The 20,424-nt window shown below is 46.9% G+C and overlaps 1 long non-coding RNA gene across 2 annotated transcripts in view; it reads left to right on the top strand.

Moving 5' to 3' along the window:
- LOC132207972 (uncharacterized) overlaps positions 1-13,997 on the top strand; it is a 177,859-nt gene extending 163,862 nt beyond the window's left edge. For both annotated transcript variants that reach the window (XR_009444055.1, XR_009444054.1), the window contains one exon: positions 13,829-13,997. This is a non-coding gene — a long non-coding RNA (uncharacterized LOC132207972). The remainder of the gene's footprint in view (positions 1-13,828) is intronic.
- The last annotated feature ends 6,427 nt before the right edge of the window (positions 13,998-20,424 follow it).

A 20,424-nucleotide genomic window follows, 5' to 3' on the forward strand; every position in this document is an offset into this window, starting at 1 on the left:
GAGTGAACTGGGATGCAGTGCCTAAATGAAATGGGATGCAGTCACTGTGGGAAATGGCATGCTGTGACTGAGGTTAATGCGATGCAGTGACTGAGGGGAATGTGATGCAGTGACTGAGGGGAATGTGATGCAGTGACTGAGGGGAATGTGATGCAGTGACTGAGGGGAATGTGATGCAGTGACTGAGGGAAATGGGATGCAGTGACTGAGGGAAATGGGATGCAGTGACTGAGGGAAATGGGATGCAGTGACTGAGTGAACTGGGATGCAGTGAATGATTGAACTGGGATGCAGTGCCTAAATGAAATGGGATGCAGTCACTGTGGGAAATGGGATGCAGTGACTGAGTGAAATGAGCTGCAATGACTGTGTGAAGTGGGATGCAGTGACTGTGGGAAATGGGATGCAGTGAATGAGTGAAGTGAGATGCAGTGACTGATGGAAAGGAGATGCAGTGACTGAGTGAAATGTGATGCAGTGACTGAGTGAAATCTGATGCAGTGACTGCCTGAAATGTGATGCAGTGACTGCTTGAAATGGGATGCAGTGTCTGCGTGAAATGGGATGCAGTGATTGAGGGAAATGGGATGCAGGAACTGAGTGAAATAGGATGCCCCGACTGAGTGAAATAGGATGCCCTGACTGAGTGAAATGCGATGCAGTGACTGACGGAAATTGAATGCACTGACGGATGGAAATTGAATGCAGTGAGAGAGTGAAATTGGCTGCAATGACTGTGGGAAATGGGTTGTAGTGACTGAGTGAATTGGGATGCAGTGACTGAGTGAAATGGGACACCGTGACTGAGTGAAATAGGATGCAGTAACAGAGTGGAATGCATTGCAGTGACTGATGGAAATTGAATGCAGTGACTGATGAAAATTGAATGCAGTGACTGCGAGAAATGGGATGCAGTGACTGCGTGAAATGGGATGCAGTGACTGCGTGAAATGGGATGCAGTGACTGCGTGAAATGGGATGCATTGACGGAGGGAAATGGGATGCAGTGACTGTGGGAAATGGGATGCAGTGACTGTGGGAAACGAGATGAAGTGACTGTGTGAAATGTGATGCTGTGACTGTGTGAAATGTGATGCTGTGACTGTGTGAAATGGGATGCAGTGACTGTGTGAAATGGGATGCAGTGACTGTGGGAAATGGGATGCAGTGACTGTGGGAAATGGGATGCAGTGACTGAGGGAAATGGGATGCAGTGACTGAGGGAAATGGGTTGCAGTGACTGTGGGAAAAGTTTGCAGTGACTGTGGGAAAAGGGAGGCAGTGACTGAGTGAAATGGGAAGCTGTGAATGAGTGAAATGGGAAGCTGTGAATGAGTGAAATGGGCTGCAGTGACTGAGTGAAATGGGCTGCAGTGACTGAGTGAAATGGGGTGCAGTGACTGTGAAATGGGGTGCAGTGAGTCTGTGAAATGGGCTGCAGTGACTGAGTGAAATGGGGTGCAGTGACTGAGTGAAATGGGGTGCAGTGACTCTGTGAAATGGGGTGCAGTGACTCTGTGAAATGGGGTGCAGTGACTCTGTGAAATGGGATACAGTGACTGAGTGAAAGGGGATTTTGTGACTGAGTTAAAGGAGATGCTGTGACTGAGGGAAATGGGATGCACTGTCTCAGTTCAATGAGATTCACTGTCTCAGTTAAATGGGATGCAGTGACTGAGTGAAATGCGATGCAGTGACTGTGGGAAATGGGTTGCAGTGACTGAGGGTAATGGGATGCAGTCACTGAGTGAAATGGGATGCAGTCACTGAGTGAAATGGGATGCAATGACTGAGGGAAATGGGATGCAGTGATTGAGGGAAATGGGATGCAGTGATTGAGGGAAATGTGATGCAGTGACTGAGTGAAATGTGATGCAGTGACTGAGGGAAAGGAGATGCAGTGACTGAGTGAAATGGGAGGTAGTGACTGACTGAATTTGAGAGGCAGTGACTGAGTGAAGTGGGAGGCAGTGACTGAGTGAAGTGGGAGGCAGTGACTGAGTGAAATGGGCGGGAGTGACTGACTGAAATGGGAGGGAGTGCCTGAGTGAAATGGGATGCAGTGACTGAGGGTAATGGGACACAGTGACTGAGTGAAATAGGATGTAGTGACCACGTGTAATGTGATGCCGTGACTGTGGGGAATAGGGTGTGGTGACTGATGGAAATTGATTCACTGTCTCAGTTGAATAGGATTCACTGTCTCCGTGAAATGGGATGCAGTGACTGAGTGAAATGGGATGCAGTGACTGAGTGATAATGGGATGCAGTGACTAATGCAAATGGGTTTCAGTGACTGAACGAAATGAGATGCAGTGACTGAGGGAAATGAGATGCAGTGACTGAGGGTAATGGGATGCACTGACTGAGTGAAATGGAATGCTCTGACTGAGTGAAATGTGATGCAGTGACTGAGTGTAATGGGATGCCGTGACTGAGGAATTGAGATCCAGTGACTGTGGGAAATGGGATGCAGTGACTGAGTGAAATGGAGTGCAGAGACTGAATGACATGTGATGCACTGACTGCGTGAAATGGGATGTAGTGTCTGAGAGAAATGGGACGCAGTGACTGAGCGAAATGGGACGCAACGACTGAGGGAAATGGGAGGGAGTCACTGAAATGGGAGTGAGTGACTGACTGAAATGGGAGGCAGTGACTGAGTGAAATGGGATGCAGTGACTGAGTGAATGGGATGCAGTGACTGAGTGAATGGGATGCAGTGACTGATTGAAATGGGATGCAGTGACTGATTGAAATGGGATGCAGTGACTGAGGGTAATGGGATGCAGTGACTGATGGAAATGGGATGTAGTGACTGAGTGAAATGGGATGTAGTGACTGAGTGAAATGGGATGCCGTGACTGAGTGAAATGGGATGCGGTGACTGAGGGGAATAGGGTGCGGTGACTGAGCGAAATGGATGCACTGTCTCAGTTGAATAGGATTCACTGTCGCCGTTAAATAGCATGCAGTGACTGAGTCAAATGGAATGCTGTGACTGAGTGAAATGGGATGCAATGACTGCGTGAATATGATGCAGTGACTGTGGGAAATGGGATGCAGTGACTGAGTGAAATGGGATGCAGTGGCTGAGTGAAATGGGATGCAGTGGCTGACGGTAATGGGATGCAGTGACTGAGTGTAATGGGATGCAGTGACTGAGTGAAATGGGATGCAGTGGCTGCGTGAAATGGGATGCAATGACTGAGGGAAATGGGAGGGAGTCACTGAAATGGGAGTGAGTGACTGACTGAAATGGGAGGCAGTGACTGACTGAAATGGGAGGCAGTGACTGAGTGAAATGGGATGCAGTGACTGAGTGAAATGGGATGCAGTGACTGAGTGAATGGGATGCAGTGACTGATTGAAATGGGATGCAGTGACTGATTGAAATGGGATGCAGTGACTGATTGAAATGGGATGCAGTGACTGAGGGTCATGGGATGCAGTGACTGATGGAAATGGGATGCGGTGACTGAGTGAAATGGGATGCCGTGACTGAGTGAAATGGGATGCGGTGACTGAGGGAAATGGGATGCAGTTCCTGAGGGAAATGGGATGCAGTGACTGATTGAAATGGGATGCAGTGGCTGACGGTAATGGGATGCAGTGACTGAGTGTAATGGGGTGCAGTGGCTGAGTGAAATGGGATGCAGTGACTGAGGGAAATAGGATGCAGTGACTGAGGGAAATGAGATGCAGTGACTGAGGGAAATGAGATGCAGTGACTGAGGGAAATGAGATGCAGTGACTGAGGGGAAGGAGATGCAGTGACTGTGTGAAATGGTTTGCAGTGACTGTCAGAAATGGTTTGCAGTGACTGAGGGAAATGGGACGCAGTGACTGAGTGTAATGGGAAACACTGACTGAGTGAACTGGGATGCAGTGACTGAGGGAAATAGGATGCAGTGCCTGAGTGTAATGGGACGCAGTGACTCTGGGGACATGGGATGCAGTGACTCTCTGAAATGGGAGGGTGTGACTCACTGAAATGGGAGGGTGTGACTCACTGAAATGGGAGGGTGTGACTCACTGAAATGGGAGGGTGTGACTCACTGAAATGGGAGGCAGTGACTCACTGAAATGGGAGGCAGTGACTCAGTGAAATGGGAGGCAGTGACTCAGTGAAATGGGATGATGTGACCGTGGGAAATGGGATGCAGTGACTGAGGGTAATGGGTGACAGTGACTGAGTGAAGTGGGTTGTAGTGACTGAGTGAAATGGGATGCAGTGACTTACGTAATGGGAAGGAGTGAATGAGGTAATAGGGATGCAGTGCCTGACGGCCCTTGGGGTGCAGTGACTGAGTGAAGTGGGATGCAGTGACTGAGGGAAGTGGGATGTAGTGACTCATGGAATTGGAGTGCAGTGACCGCATCAGATTTGGAATTGGGTCATGAGCCTGGCCAGGTGTTAGATTTGGAAGTAGGTGATCACCTTGGTGATAGCGATCACAATTCTAAGATAATAAACTGCCAACCTCAGCGATCACAATTTTGTTATGTTTACTTTAGTGATGGAAAGGTAGAGGTGTACACCACTGGGCAAGAGTTATATCTGGGGGAAAGGCAATTCCGATGAGATTTGGCAAGATTTTGGGAGCATAGGATGGGGAAGGAAACTGCAAGGGATGGGCACAATAGAAATGTAGAGCTTATTCAAGGAAAAGTTCCTGTGTGTCCTAGATAAGTATGTACCTGTCAGGCCGGGAGGAAGCTGTAGAGCGCGGGAGCCGTGGTTTACGAAGGAAGTGGAATCTCTGGTCAAGAGGAAGCAGAAGGCTTCTGTTACTATAAGATGTGAATGCTCAGTCAGGGTGCTTGAGGGTTACAAGGTAGCCAGGAAAGACCGAAAGAGAGAGCTCAGAAGAGCCAGGAGGAGACTTGAGAATTTGTTGGCAGATAGGATCAGGGTGAACCGTAAGGTTTTCTATCGGTATTTAAGAAATAAAAGAATGAGAAAAGTAAGATTAGGCCCAATCAAGGATAGTAGTGGGAAGTTGTGTGTGGAGTCAGATGAGATAGGGGAAGCGTGAAATGAATATTTTTCAACAGTATTCACTCTAGAAAACGACAATGTTGTCGAGGAGAATACAGAGATACAGGCTACTGGACTAGGTGGGATTGAGGTTCACAAGGAAGAGGTATTTGAAATCCTACAGAGGGTGAAGATAGCCATGACCCCTGGGCCGGATGGGATTTATCCTCGGATCCTCGGGGAATCCAGGGAGGAGATTGCCGAGCCTTTGGCATTGATCTTTAACTCGTCATTGTCTGCAGGAATAGTGCCAGATGACTGGAGGATAGCAATTGTGGTTCTCCTGTTCAAGAAGGGGAGTAGAGACAACCCTGGTAATTATCGGCCAGTGAGCCTTACCTCAGTTGTTGGTAAAGTGTTGGAAAAGGTTCTAAGGGACAGGATTTATAATCATCTAGAAAAGAATAAATTGATTAGGGATAGTCAGCACAGTTTTGTGAAGGGTAGGTCGTGCCTCACAAACCTTATTGAGTTCTTTGAGAAGATGACCAAACAGATAGATGAGAGTAAACCGGTTGATGTGGTGTATATGGATTTCAGCAAGGCGTTCGATAAGGTTCCCCATAACAGACTATTTTACAAAATGCAGAGGAATGGAATTGTGGGAGATATAGCAGTTTGGATCGGAAATTGGCCTGCTGAAAGAAGACAGAGGGTGGTAGTTGATGGGAAACGTTCATCCTGGAGACCAGTTTCTGGTGGTACCGCAAGGGTCGGTGTTGGGTCCACTGCTGTTTGTCATTTTTATAAATGACCTGGATGAGGGTAGTGAAGGATGAGTTAGTAAATTTGCAGACAACACTAAGATAGGTGGAGTTGTGGATAGTGACAAAGGATTGGTTGCAGAGAGACACAGATAAGCTGCAGAGCTGGGCTGAGAGGTGGCAAATGGAGTTTAATGCAGACAAGCGTGAGGTGATGCACTTCGGCAGGAGTAACCAGAAGGCAAAGTACAGGGCTAATGGTAAGATTCTTAGTAGTATAGATGAGCGGAGAGATCTCGGTGCCCATGAACACAGATCCTTGAAAGTTGCCACCCAGGTTGACAGGGCTGTTAAGAAGGCATACAGTGTTTTAGCTTTGATTAATAGAGGGATCGAGTTCCGGAACCAAGAGGTTATGGTGAAGCTGTACAAAACTCTGGTGCGGCCGCATTGGAGTATTGTATACAGTTCTGGTCACCGCATTATAAGAAGGATGTGGAAGCTTTGGAAAGGGTGCAGAGGAGATTTACTAGGATGTTGCCTGGTATGGAGGGAAGGTCTTACGAGGAATAGCTGAGGGACTTGAGGCTGTCTTCATTAGAGAGAAGAAGGTTGAGGGGTGACTTAATTGAAACATATAAAATAATCAGAGGGTGAGATAGGGTGGATAGGGAGAGCCTTTTTCCTAGGATGGTGATGGCGAGCACGAGGGGGCAGAGCTTTAAATTGAGGGGTGAAAGATACAGGACAGATGTCAGAGGTAGTTTCTTTACTCAGACAGTAGTAAGGGAATGGAACGCTTTGCCTGCAACGGTAGTAGATTCGCCAACTTCAGGTACATTTAAGTGGTCATTGGACAAGCATATGGACGTACATGGAATAGTGCAGGTTAGATGGGCTTGAGATCGGCATGACAGGTCAGCACAAGATCGAGGGCCGAAGAGCCTGTACTCTGCTGTAATGTTCTATGTTCTATCTTCTATGGCGAGCTCTCCCTGTGCTCCGTGTGATTTAACTTCCCTCTTGGACTACTGTGAGGAACCTTCTTGAACGCCTTACTGAAACCCATATACGTCCATGTTTCTGCCTTAATCAATGCTCTTCATTACTACTTTAAAAAACTCATTCAAATTACATGAGTTATGATTTCCTGTGCACATGTGTCCTCGGATCCCATGGACTGTTTCCTGTTCTAACAGTCTTCAAATGGGGAATCTTGTCAAAAGCTCTGCTGAAGCCCAAGTAGACTGTGTCAAATGCATTGCCCTCATCCACACACCTAGTTAGCTCTTCAGTCATAGATTCATAGAGTCATACAGCACAGAATCAGGACCCTCACTCCTAATCATCTGTACTGATCAGGTGTCCCAAACTTAACCGGTCCCATTTGCCTGCGTTTGGTATCCGTCTAAACCTTTCCTCATTGTGTACCTGTCCAAATGCCTTTTAAGTACAGAAATTTTATCTGCCTCGACCACGTCTGTTGGCAGCTCATTGCATTCACGCACAACCCTCTGTGTGGGAAAAGTTGCCGGTCGGGTCACTTTTAAATCTTTCCCCTTTCACATTTGAACCTACTCCCTTCCAGCTTTGGACTCCCCTACCTTGGTTATTCCCCTTATCAATGCCCATCATGATTTTTTACACCTCTGGAAAGTCACCCCTTCGTCTCCGATACACCAGGGAAAAAGTCCGAGCCTATCCACCACTCCTCGTAAACCCTCCAGTCCCGGCAATGACCTTTTGTAATTATTTTTGCACTCTGTATAGTTTAACAGCATTCTTCCTAAGGCAGGGTAACCAGAATTCACTGAAGTATTATGACATAGAACATAGAACATTACAGCGCAGTACAGGCCCTTCGGCCCTCGATGTTGCGCCAACCTGTGAATCCAACCTGAAGCCCATCTAACTGACACTATTCCATTACCATCCATATATTGAGCAATGTTCATTTAAATGCCCTTAAACTTGGCAATCTACTCCTGTTGCAGGCAGGGCATTCCGCACCCATACTACTCTCTGAATAAAGAACCTCCCTCTGACATGTGTCCCATATCTATCTCCCCTCAATTTAAACCTATCTCCACTCGTGCTCACCATCACCATCGAGGAAAAAGACTATCGCTGTCCACCTATCTAATCCTCTGATTATCTTGTATGTCTCTATTAAGTTGCCTCTTCACCTTCTTCTGACAAAAACAGCCTCAAGTCCCGAAGCTTTTCCTCATAAGACCTTCCTTCCACACCAGACAAGATCCTAATAAACCCCCTCCAAATCCTTCCGATAATGTGGCGATCAGAACTGTACGCAATAGTCCAAGCGCGGCCGCACCAGTGTTTTGTACAGCTGCAACATGACCTCATGGCTCCGAAACTCAATCTCTGTACCAATAAAACCTAACACGCCGTACGCCTTCTGAACAAGCCTATCAATCTGCGTGGCAACTTTCAGGGATCTACGCACATGGACACCGAGATCTCTCTGCTCATCCACACCACCAAGATTCTGGGCAGCACGGTGGCTCAGTGGTTCGCACTGCAGCCTCGGGCAATTGTCTGTGCGAAGTTTGCACGTTCTCCCCGTGTCTGCTTGCATTTCCTCCTGGTGATCCGGTTAAGGCGGATAAGGGAGGGGAGGGGAATATGTGTCTGGTGGCGGCATCCTGCTGGTGGTGGTGGAAATGGTGCCTGATGTTTGTATGGATGTGGGCATGTGGGTTGATAGGTAAGGTCAAGTGGAACCTTATTGCTACCTTGGGAGGGAAGAGAAAAGGTGAGGGCAGAAGTGCTGGGTTGGACACAGTTGAGTGCCCTGTCGACCACGGAGCCGGAGAATCCTCAGTTGAGGAAGAAGATGGACATTTTGGAGGCTCCCTTGTTGATGTTGGCCTCATGAGAACATGTTCGATGGAGATGGAGGAAGTGAGATAAGAGGTTGGAGTCTTTACAGAATGTGGGGTGTGAGGATATATAGACCAGGTAGCTGTGAGAGTCAGAGAGTTTGTAATGGGTATTAGTGCGAAGCCTACCCCCAGGAATGGAAGCAGAAATGTTGAGGAAGGGAAGGGTGGAGTCAGAGGTAGAGCAGGTGAAAGTGAGGGCAGGATGGAAATTGGAGGCGAAGTTGATGAAGTTTTCCAATTTCAGACAAGAGAGAGAAGCAGCCGGATGATATCATTGATGTATCGGAGAAAGTGTTGTGGGTGGGAATGTTCCACGTACCCCGTGAAGAGACAGGTTTAACTCGGGCCCACGCAGGTGCCCGGAGCTGCTCCTCTTACCCGAAGAAAATGAGAGGAGTTAAACAACAAGTTGTTGAGGGTGAGGATGAGGTCGACCAAGTGGAGGAGGGTGGTTGTGGAAGGGGCATGTTCAGGTCTTTGCTCCAAGAAGAAGGGGACAGCCCTAAGAACCTCCTGGTGGGGAATGGATGTGTAAAGGAATTACACGTTCATGGTAAAGAGGACGCAGCTGGAACCGGCAAACTGATGTTTTTAAAACTGCGTAAAATATCAGAGTATTTCTGGATGTACGTGGGCAGTGCTTGGACCAGGGGACAGAAGATTGAGTCAAGGTCGGAAGAGATGAGTTCTGTGGGGCAGGAACAGGCTGAAACAATGGGTCTGCCAGGACAGTCTCATTTGTGGATTTTTAGGGGGACGTAGGAGCAACCTGTGGGGAGCTGTGGCCTTTCAGCTTGGAAACAGAGGGGGAAGATCACCAGATAGACCAAGATCAGTGACTGTAGTAGATACAATGGCCCGGTGCGGTCATGGTCCAGGAGAAGTCGGAGGAGGTATCTGAGAGCTGGCGCTCAGCCTCTGCAAGGTAGACTTCAGCTCACCAGACCACAACAGCACCACCTTATCGGCAGGCTTAATCACAAAGTCAGGGTGAGATATGAGTGCGTGGAGGGCAGTCAGTTGGGCAGGACGTAGGTTGGGTTTGGTGCAGGGAACAGAGAAATTGAGGTGATATCACGTCGATAGTTCTCAATGAACAGATTGAGTGCACCTGCATCCCCACCTTAACAATTCTGAACTGAGGGGTGCCATTAACTGTATATTTTTCTGTAATAGTTGATTTCCCAAAGTGGAGCATCTCACATTTAATGGATTAAAATCCACTTGCCGTTTCTGCAACTGATCTGTATCCTTTTATGACGTCGACACTCATCCTGATTCTCCCAATCGTTCTATTGTCTGCAAACTTGCTAACCCATCCATCTATATTTTCACCTCAGTCATTTTGTATAGACCACAAACAGCAGAGGTCCCAGCACAGATCCCTGCGGAACACCAATCGTCCTGGATCTACAGCCTGAAAAGCACCATTCCACCTCTTGCCTCTGTCTTCTCTGGGCAAGCCAGTTGTGAATCCAAGCATCCAAGCCACCATTGACTCGGTGCATCTTAATTTTCTGGATGATCCTATCATGAGGCACCTTGTTGAAAGCATTGCTAAAATCCATGTCAACAATATCCACTGCTCTACCTTCATTGATCACATTCGTCACCTCCTCAAAAAATTCAGTCAAGTTAGTAAGACATGACCTGCCCTGCACAAAGCCATGCTGACTGTCCCGAATGAGGCCATGCTGTTCCAAATACAGATAAATACAATCCCTAAGAATTCTCTCCAATAGCTTCCAATGAACGATGAGAAACTCGCGAGTCGAGAGTTTCCTGGATTGACCCTATTTCCCTTCTTGAACAGAAGAAGAACATTTAGCAACTTGCTAATCCTCCAGTACCCCTCCAGTGGCTACCAAGGATACAAAGATATTGCTGAATGCCCCGACAATCTCTTCTCTCACCTCGCTCAAAAACCTTGAGGAGATATCATTGGGTCCTGAGGACTTATCCACCTTAATGCTCTTTCTTGATTTCAAAATGCTGTTATCATATGAGCATGCTCCACACAAATCCCACTATCCTCCACACCCTTCGCCTGAGTGAATAGTGATGCACGGACTTAATTTAGGATCTTGCCCACATCCTCTGCTCCCAAACACAAGTTCCCTCCTTTATCCTGAATGGTCGTACCTTCTTGCTATTTATCCCCTTGTTTTAGATGTATGCACAGAATGCCTTGGGATTTCCTTCAACCCTCCTTGCCAAGGTCATTTGATCGCCTTTCTTTTTCTGCTTTCTTTATGTCAGCCCTGTTCGATTTTAGCTTCCTAAACCTGACATATTTTTGTTTTTCCCTTTTGACTAACTTCACAACCTCCCCAATTATCCAAGGGTCTTTTACCTTGCCATCCTTGTCCTTCCTCCTTCCTGATCCTAAACTCACAAGCAGGCCTTTAAACAATTCCCATATGGCAAATGTGACAGCTCCTCCCAATTAACACTCCCCAGCTCCTACCTAAAACTGATATAATTTACTCTCCCCCAAGGTCCTGACTTATACTTCTTCATAGCAATCTTAAAATTTAAGGAGTTGTGATCACTATTTCCAAAATGCTTTCCCACCCTTCTCACCAGTTACCTAACCAGGACAAAGTCCAGTATGGCCCATCTTCTATCCACATACTGTGTCAAGAAACTCTCTTGGATAGACTTAACAAATTCAGCCTCATTTAAACTCTTGTTGTAAGGGAGTCCCAGTCAATACCGGGGAGGTTAAATTCACTGACTGTGACAACTCTGAGTTAGTGCATCGTTTCAAAAGCTGCCTACATAGTTGTTCCTCAGTGTGTCAGTGGCAACAGGGGAGCAGGCTATTAGTTTAATCTGATCAGAGTGATTGTGTCTATCTTATTTTTGAACGCTACCTCTGTTGCCTCAGTGGGCAAGCCCTCCAGAATGTCCTCTCCAGGTGCAGATGTAACATTTCCCACAGGTTAGGAGTGCACCTCCTTCTTTTATCTTCCCCTCTATCTTGTCTAAAGCAATGAAACCCTGGAACATTGAGCACCCAGTCCGGTCTCTGTCTCAACCAAGCCTCTGTAATGGCCTCAACATCAGAGTCCCATGTACTGATCCAGGCTCGAAGCTCATCTGCCTTACCTGTAATACTCCTTGCAGTGAAATAAACATATTTCAGCTTGTTCGTGCCATCATGTTCATGTACCTGTCTCTGACTGCCATTCTTTTCTGATTTATTGGTCCTAGCATGTACCTGCCATCAATTCATCTACTTGCTGACCTGCTGCTCTGGTTCCCAGCTGCCTGCCAGTCTTTAAATCCTCCCAAGTAGCACTAGCAAACCTCCCTGTGAGGGTATTTGTTCCCGTTCAGTTTAGGTGCAACCCATCCCTCTTACACAGGTCACCCCTTGCCCAAGAAGCGGTCGCAATTATTCATGAACCTGAAAGCCTGCCCCCAGTACCAGCTCCTTAACCAATGCATTCATCTCACCTATCTTTCTCTGACTTAACTCACTAACATGTGGCACTCGTGGCAACCCATAAATTATTACCCTCTAGGTCCTGCCTTTCAGCCTCTTTGCTAACTCCTTGTACACAGTCCACAGGATCGCATCCCTCCTTCTACCTACGTCATTGGTACCAATGTGCACAATGGCCTCTGGCTGCTCACCCTCCCCCTTAAGAATTTCTTGCAACCACTCAGAGATGTCCTTGACCTTGGTACCAGGGAAGCAACACACAGCCCTGGGATCTCAAATGTGGCTACGGAAACTATGCCCCCAACGAATGAGTCTCCAACCACTATCACTCACTTGGATTTGCCTGACCCTGTCCCACAGCAGGGCGGTTTGTACCACGGACCTGGCAGCTGCTGATTATATAACCGTTCCAGTTTAGTTTTAGATCAGTGTTAACCTTGATTAAGTGGATAGCCAAGCACCTCAGTGGGCTACAGTACAGGAGAATTAAATTCTTAAGCTCACGGATTCTGTGAGAGTCAAAGACAAGCACTGAATTGTTCTAACCTCATTTCCAACACCTGGCCCATTACCCTGCATGGCTTGGATAACACTTGCACATTTAAAAAAATGTAAGGATGATGTGAGGGTAAGGACATGGAATTTTGTGATATGGTCATATTCGCTCTTGTTGGAGCTGATTGCTGCTTCGCACTTGTATGGTGCAAATGTTACTTATCCTTTATCAGGCCAAGCCTGATCGTTGTCCAAGTCTCACTGTATTTTCTCATCGTTGACTTCACTGTTGGAAAAGTCATGAATTCTGCTGGACACCTGGACAATATTCAATGAACATTCATGTCTCCACTTTGGTTCAAGTGAAGACGTGACTTCAACCAGTGCAGGTATCCAGTGAATGCCACTGACTCAACTTCCTATTCCTCTGCTTCACACCACATTCAATCAGAAGTTGCCTTGGTGGAAATGACAGATTGCACTTTCCTTCCTTTTCAAGCTCAGGATCTCTGATTGTATTTGTGGTAAATCCTGAATGAGGTTATGAGAAGTGTAGCATGACGAAAAGTAAACTGAACCTAAGTGTGCAGCTGTTTGACAGCACTGTCATCCAGATGTTGCATTACTTTGCTGATGATTGAGAATACATTGAGGCCATAATTGGTCAGCACAATTTGTCTGACTATTACATGATAGGTCATCTTTCTCTGAAATGTGAGTGTTGCAAGTGTTTAAAAATGTACTGGAAAACATTTACTGTTGGTGTGGCGACCTTGGGGCACATTGTTCCAATACAGTTTGTGGGATGCTGCCAGGTGCCATGGCATTTGCAGTATCCGGAACATTCAGTCTTGTCATTGCATGAAATAATTTGAGTTGCGTGTAAGTTAAGATCTGTGATGCCTCCTCAGGATGAGGGCAAGAAGATCATCCAGACTGGTGAATGGTTTCATCTGCTCCTTCACCTTTTGTTCAGAACATCTTGTAATAACTGCCATGTAGCCTGATGAGAAACTAAAGCTCACCTTGATTCATTTGCATTTGAAGGTGCCTATTTTTCCCAAAAAAAAGGACCCATCACTGAGCGGAAAGTATGGAGAATGTTACAGACATCAGTGGTGAGATAATGCTGGATCTTGACCAGCAAAACCATTGTTGTGTTGGTGAAATGCAAACAAAAATCTATATGATGTAAACTTTATTCTCAGCTAATCCCTTTGTCAAATGACAGATTCTGATGTTGGTTCCTGGAAAGCCTCCATTGTTGGAGGACGAGAAGCCGTATCCAATTGAAGCAGCATAGGCTTTTGCGATGACTGTGGAAACCACTGCTTATGCCTTGCTTCAAGCATTGTCAAGGAATGATATTGACTATGCAACACCGATTGCGAGGTGGCTAACGATGCAACAGAACTATGGTGGTGGATTTCACTCGACGCAGGTAAATGCTTGAGATCACAACAGCAGGCATTCAGATATTTCCATTGATCATGTTACTAACTGGTGGTTGTTGCTGTTTGCAATCAAACTGGGCACTGCATTTTCATCTGCAGGTTTGGTGCATTGGCACAAATTCCAGTTCTTGAATGGTGTTAATCCTTGGTTAAATTCTTACATGCACTTTGCCTGTGCATCACTTTTCCTCTTGGCATTGTCGTTGAAAACTATCTGTTTCTGTAAACCTTCACTTACTTGTCACAGGATCATTGAGGGACAGCATAATAGAGTGCTATGGCAATGGAACAGACCCTTCAGCAAATTGTATGTGCCCTCACAAGATGCAAGTCCCGAACTATTCTCATCACATTTCCCAGCTCTCGACCCAGAGCCTTGTATGCCTTGGCATCGCAAATGCCCAATCACAGACTTGTTAAATGTTATCACGGTTTCTGACTCTACCACCAACACAGTCAGTGCGTTCCACATTCTCACCACAGTTTGGGTGCAAAAACAAGTAAGTTTCCTCAAGAGATAGTAGGAACTTGCCAATGCTGGAGAATCTGAGAGAACAAGGTGTAGAACTGGATGAACACAGCGGGCCGAGCAGCATCAGAGAAGCAAGAAAGCTGACGTTTCGGGTCGAGACCCTTCTTCAAAAATGGGGGAGGAGAAGGGGATTCTGAAAAAAATAGGGAGAAGTTGGGAGGCAGATAGAAGATTGGTAAAGGAGAAGTTAGGTGAACTGTCCTGTGCTGTCCACTCACTGTCCCCTGCTCCAGAATCATAGAATAAGAGAATTCTCCAGAATTGGACCATAAGGCCATGAGACAGAGGAGTGGAGGTAAGGCCATTCGCCCCATCAAGTCCACTCCACCATTTAAATCATGGCTGATGGGCATTTTTACACCACTTCCCTGCACTCTCCGCGTAGCCCTTGATTCCTTTTGAGATCAAGAATTTGTCGATCTCTGCCTTGAAGGCGTCCAACATCCCGGCCTGCACTGCACTCTGCGGCAATGAATTCCACAAGCCCACCACTTTCTGCCTGAAGAAATGTTGTCTGATTTCAGTTTTAAATTGAACCCCTCGAATTTTAAGGCTGTGCCCACGGGTCCTCGTCTCCCCTGCTAACGGAAACAACCTCCTAGCGTCCACCTCTTCTAAACCATACATTATCTTGTAAGTTTTTATCAGTTCTCCCCTCAACTTTCTAAACTGTAGTGAGTACAATCCCAGGATCCTTAGCCATTCATCGTAGGTTAAGCCTACCATTCCAGGGATCATCTGTGTGAATTGAACAAGCACTTCATTCCATTGTGTCTGTCACCACTGAAGCCACACTAAGTTCACATTCGGCTCATGTTTTAGCAATAGGCCCGTTGCCTTGAATGTTATTTCATTTTAAGTGCTGTACCAACCCTTTTTCTTTCATGTGAAAAGATTATCCACCACCTCAACTAAAGTCCCAGACAATGAATTCCAAACCCCCAGCACCTTCTGGGTGTCTTTTCTTTCCTGAAATTCCTTCTGAGCCTTTTAGCTTAAACGTATGTATCTCTTCCCCCCCGTCCCCCCGCCCCCCCCCGACCTCCTACCCCATGAATGGTCGTTCTGCTTCCCTCGCCGAGACCCATCAGAATGCAGACCATTTTTTCAGGACCTTCTTCAACCTTCCCTATTCGGAAGAAAACAAGCCAACCTTATCCAGATAAAACAGTGATGCTGCCTGGCCTGCAGTGTTCCTCCAGCTCCACGCTGTGTTATCTCAGACTCCAGCATTGACAGTTCCTGTTATCTCAAACTTATCCAGACTCTCCATCGAGTTAAAATGCTTCACTCCCTCAGAACATCCTGATGAATGTCCTCCACACATGCTCAAATGCAATCACCTCTTTTCTATAATGAAGAGACCATTAGAACATAGAGCATTACAGCGCAGTACAGGCCGTTCGGCCCTCGATGTTGTGCCGACCTGTCATGCCGATCTGAAGCCCATCTAACCTACACTATTCCATGTATGTCCATGTGCTTATCCAATGACGACTTAAATGTACCGAAAGTTGGCGAATCTACTACCGTTGCAAGCAAAGCATTCCATTCCCTTACTACTCTCTGAGTAAAGAAAGCGCAATGTCCAGTTTAGAATAACAAGCTCACAAGAGAGATGACCTGGTTTTAGATATCACTCGGGACCACAGACTCAGAGACAAAGCAAGACGACTCTGCGATTTGATGTAGAAACTGCTGACACTCCGAAGCCTGCAGCCCTCCTCCAATTCTCAAGTCAGAAGTGTGTCAATGACGGTGCAGATCCAACAACACTGAAAACAATCTTGAGTCTAGGCCAAAGCAGCCCCTTGATTGGCACCGTATCCATTCTCTCCACAGCCAACTCCAAGAGACAATAATGTGTCCCTGTACAAGATGCACTGCCACATTTTTTACCCACTATTCTGACACACACCTTTCCAGACTTAGAAAACTCATCTTCAAGGGCAAGGACATCAGACATGGTAGCACTAACCCCAGTAAAAATCACCTCCAAGCTACTCACAAACTTATTTGGAAATGAATGGTAGTTACTGAGTCAATCTTCGTAATCTCTTTTGGAACAGCATTGTGGGTCTCTGTACAGCAACATGAAGCTGTTCAAGAAGTCAGTTCATGCTGGACAATCAGCAACAGCTATGTCTCATTAAAGAATAAACAAATCGGAAAGAAATCCATCTGAGAGTCACAGGCAAATGGGTACTTTTTTTGTTCACTCAGCAGATTGTGGGCTATTACCAATTTTGAAAATGACAAATGAAGCTTTTGTTTGGGTGGGTATTGACAGCAGCTGCCCCCAAAATAAAAAGAAAATGGGAACTGCAGATGCTGGAGAATCCAAGATAACAAAGTGTGGAGCTGGATGAACACAGCAGGCCAAGCAGCATCTCAGGAACACAAAAGCTGACATTTCGGGCAGAGACCCTTCATCAGAAAAGAGGGAGGAGGAGACAGTTCTGAAATAAACAGGGAGAGGGGGAAGGCAGATTGAAGATGGACAGAGGGGAAGATAGGTGCAGAGGAGACAGACGAGCAATAAGGAAGGAGAGGATCAAATATGAAGGTAGGCTAGCTAGTCATATTAGAAATCACAGTGAAAGCTTCTTCCAATACATAAGAAACAAACATGAGGCAAAAGTAGACACTGGGCCGCTCCAAGTTGATGCTAGAAGGCTAGTGATGGGAGATAAGGAAGTAGCTGAAGGACTTAATAAGTACTTTGCGTCAGTCTTCACAGTGGAAGACATGAGTAGTATGCCAACACTTAGGGAGAGTCAGGGGGCAAAGTTGAGTACGGTAGGCATTACAAAAGAGAAAGTGCTAGAAAAGCTAAAAGGTCTAAAAATTGCTAAATCTCCTGGCCCCGAAGGGCTACATCCTAGAGTTCTGAGGAAGGTGGCTGAGGAAATAGCAGAGGCTTTGGATGTGATCTTTCAAAAGTCCCTGGAGTCAGGGTAAGTCCCAGATGATTGGAAAATTGATGTTGTAACCCCCTTGTTTAAGAAAGAATCAAGGCAAAAGATGGAAAATTACAGGCCGATTAACCTGACTTCGGTAGTTAATAAAATTCTTGAATCATTGTCAAGGATGAGATTTTGAAATTCCTGGAAGTGCAGGGTCAGATTAGAACAAGTCAGCATGGATGTAGTAAGGGGAGGTCGTGCCTGCCAAACCTGTTAGAATTCTTTGAAGAGGTAATAAGTATGTTAGCCCAGGGAAACCCAGTGGATGTTATCTATCTAGAATTCCAAAAGGCCTTAGGTAAGTGTCTCACGGGAGGCTGCTGAGCAAGGTGAGGGCCCATGGTGTTCGAGATGAGCTACTGGCTTGGATTGAGGATTGGCTGTCTGATAGAAGGCAGAGAGTTGGGATAAAAGGCTGTTTTTCGGCATGGCAACCGGTGACGATTGGTGTCGCAGGTTTCGGTGTCGGGGCCGCAGCTGTACACCTTACGTATTGATGATCTGGATGAAGGGACCGGGGTCATTCTGGCGAAGTTTTCCGATGATACGAAGATAGGTGGACAGGCAGGTGGTACTGAGGAGGTGGAGAAGCGGCAGAAAGAGTTAGACAGTTTAGGAGAGTGGTCCAGGAAATGGCTGATGAAATTCAATGTGGGGTTTTGCACTTTGGTAAAAAGAATACGGGCATGGACTATTTTCTAAATGGTGAGAAAATTCGTAAAGCTCAAGTACAAAGGAATCTAGAAGTGTTGGTCCAGGATTCTCTAAAGGTTAACTTGCAGGTAGAGTCCGTAATTAAGAAAGCGAATGTAATGTTGTCCTTTATCGCAAGAGGGTTGGAATATAAAAGCAGCGATGTGCTTCTGAGGCTTTATAAAGCTCTAGTTAGGCCCCATTTAGAATACCATGTCCAATTTTGAGCCCCACAGCTCAGAAAGGACATACTAGCCCTGGAGCGTGTCCAGCGGAGATTCACACGGATGATCCCTGGAGTGGTAGGTTTGACATATGATGAACGGCTAAGGATCCTGGGATTGTACTCATCAGAGTTTAGTAGGTTGAGGGGAGATCTAATAGAAACTTACAACATAATGTCTGCCTCGGAAGTGGTGGACGCTAGGAAGTTGTTTCCGTGAGGCCGGGAGACTAGGACCCGTGGGCACAGCCTTAAAATTAGAGGGGGTAAATTTGAAACGGAAATGAGATGACAATTGTAAAGCCAGAGAGTGGCGGGCTTGTGGAAATCATTGCCACGGAGTGCAGTCGGGGCCAGGACGTTGGATGCCTTCGAGGCAGAGATCGACTAATTCTTGATCTCACGAGGAATCAAGGGCAACGGGGAGAGTTCAGGTAAGTGGAGTTGAAATGCCCCTGAGCCATGATTTAAATGGTTGAGTGGACTTGATGGGCCGAATGGCCCTACTTCCACTCCGATGTCTTCTGGTCTTAAGTAAAAGGGGCGGACATGAAGCCAGTAGAGGTGAGTGTGGGTGTGGAGGTAGGGAGGGGTTAGGTCAGTCTGGGGAGGACGGACAGGTCAAGGGGGCGGGAAGAGGTTTGGAGGTCGGGAATGGGGGTTTGGCTTGAGCTGGGAGGAGGGGATCGGTCAGAGGAAGAACAGATTAGGGGACGAGCTGGGCTGGTTTTGGGATGCAGTGGTGGGAGGGGAGATTTTGGAGCTTGTGAAATCCACGTTGATAGCATTGGTCTGCAGAGCTCCCAAGGCTCAGTTAAGGAAGGACAATAAACACTGGTCAGTCAGTCATACATCCAGCAAAAAAAGTTTAGTTTTTTTTAAAAAAAGGATGCACCTGTTAATCAAGTGGCAAAGCATTATCGAGTTTTGAGAAGATTTGTAGCTCAGGGTTGAGGTTCTGGATGTAAGATTGCTCACTGAGCTGGAAGGTTAGTTTGCAGACGTTTCGGCACCATTCCGGGTAAAATCTTCAGGGAGCATCCGGGGAAGCGCTGGAGTTAGATCCCGCCTTCTCTTTAAGTGTTCCGGTTTCCTTGGGTTGGTGATGTCATTTCCGATTCCTTTTCTCAGAGGATGGGAGGGGGATTTGGCGCCAACGTGTTCTCCCGAGTGTAGTTTGTGTGTGGCATGAACTGCCAGAGGAGTGACAGAGGCTGTTATACTCACAGTATTGAGAAGTCACCTGCAGGGACACATGAATAGGAAGGGGCTGGAGGGATATGGGCTCCAGGCTGGCAAACAGAACAAGTCAGTTACGGTGTCTGGTCGGCCTGGAGGAGTTGGACTGAAGGGTCTGTTTCCCTGCTGTACAACTCGACGACTCTGTCTCTCTCTCTCCCATTTTCTCCAAACCCACCCCCCGCCACACACACAATCTCTGTCTCTCCATCTCTCTGTGTGTGCCTCACTCTGTGTCTCTGTCTCTCTCTGTCGTCTTGTCTCTGCCACCTCGCTGTGCACTTCTGTCTCTCTCCTCTCTCACTCTGTCTCTTTGGTCTCTGTGTGCGCCCCTCTCTATCTCTCGTCTTGTATCTGGCTCCCTCTGTGTGTGCTTCTGCCGTTCTCTCTCCCCTGTCTCCCCTGTCTCTCCGTCTCTCCCTGTGAACCTCTCTCTGTCCCCTCTCCCCCGACCCCTGTGTCTCTCTTCCTCTCTATCCGAGCCTCTCCACCCGCTCAGCAGGGAGCATTGTGAGTTTTTTTGAACGAAGTTTAAAAATCTCTATTTAAACCCAACCCATCCGCAATCAGACTGCATTTCTGATCCCCTCTCTCTCTCTCTCTCACACACACACAGACACACACACACAGACACACACACACACACACACACACACACACAGAGTCTGTCTCTTTCTCCCTCTCAGTAAATCCCCTTCCTCTCCTGTTCCTACTCACGCC

This window comes from Stegostoma tigrinum, unplaced genomic scaffold (genome assembly GCF_030684315.1).
Source record: "Stegostoma tigrinum isolate sSteTig4 unplaced genomic scaffold, sSteTig4.hap1 scaffold_234, whole genome shotgun sequence".
Taxonomy (NCBI): Eukaryota; Metazoa; Chordata; class Chondrichthyes; order Orectolobiformes; family Stegostomatidae; genus Stegostoma; species Stegostoma tigrinum.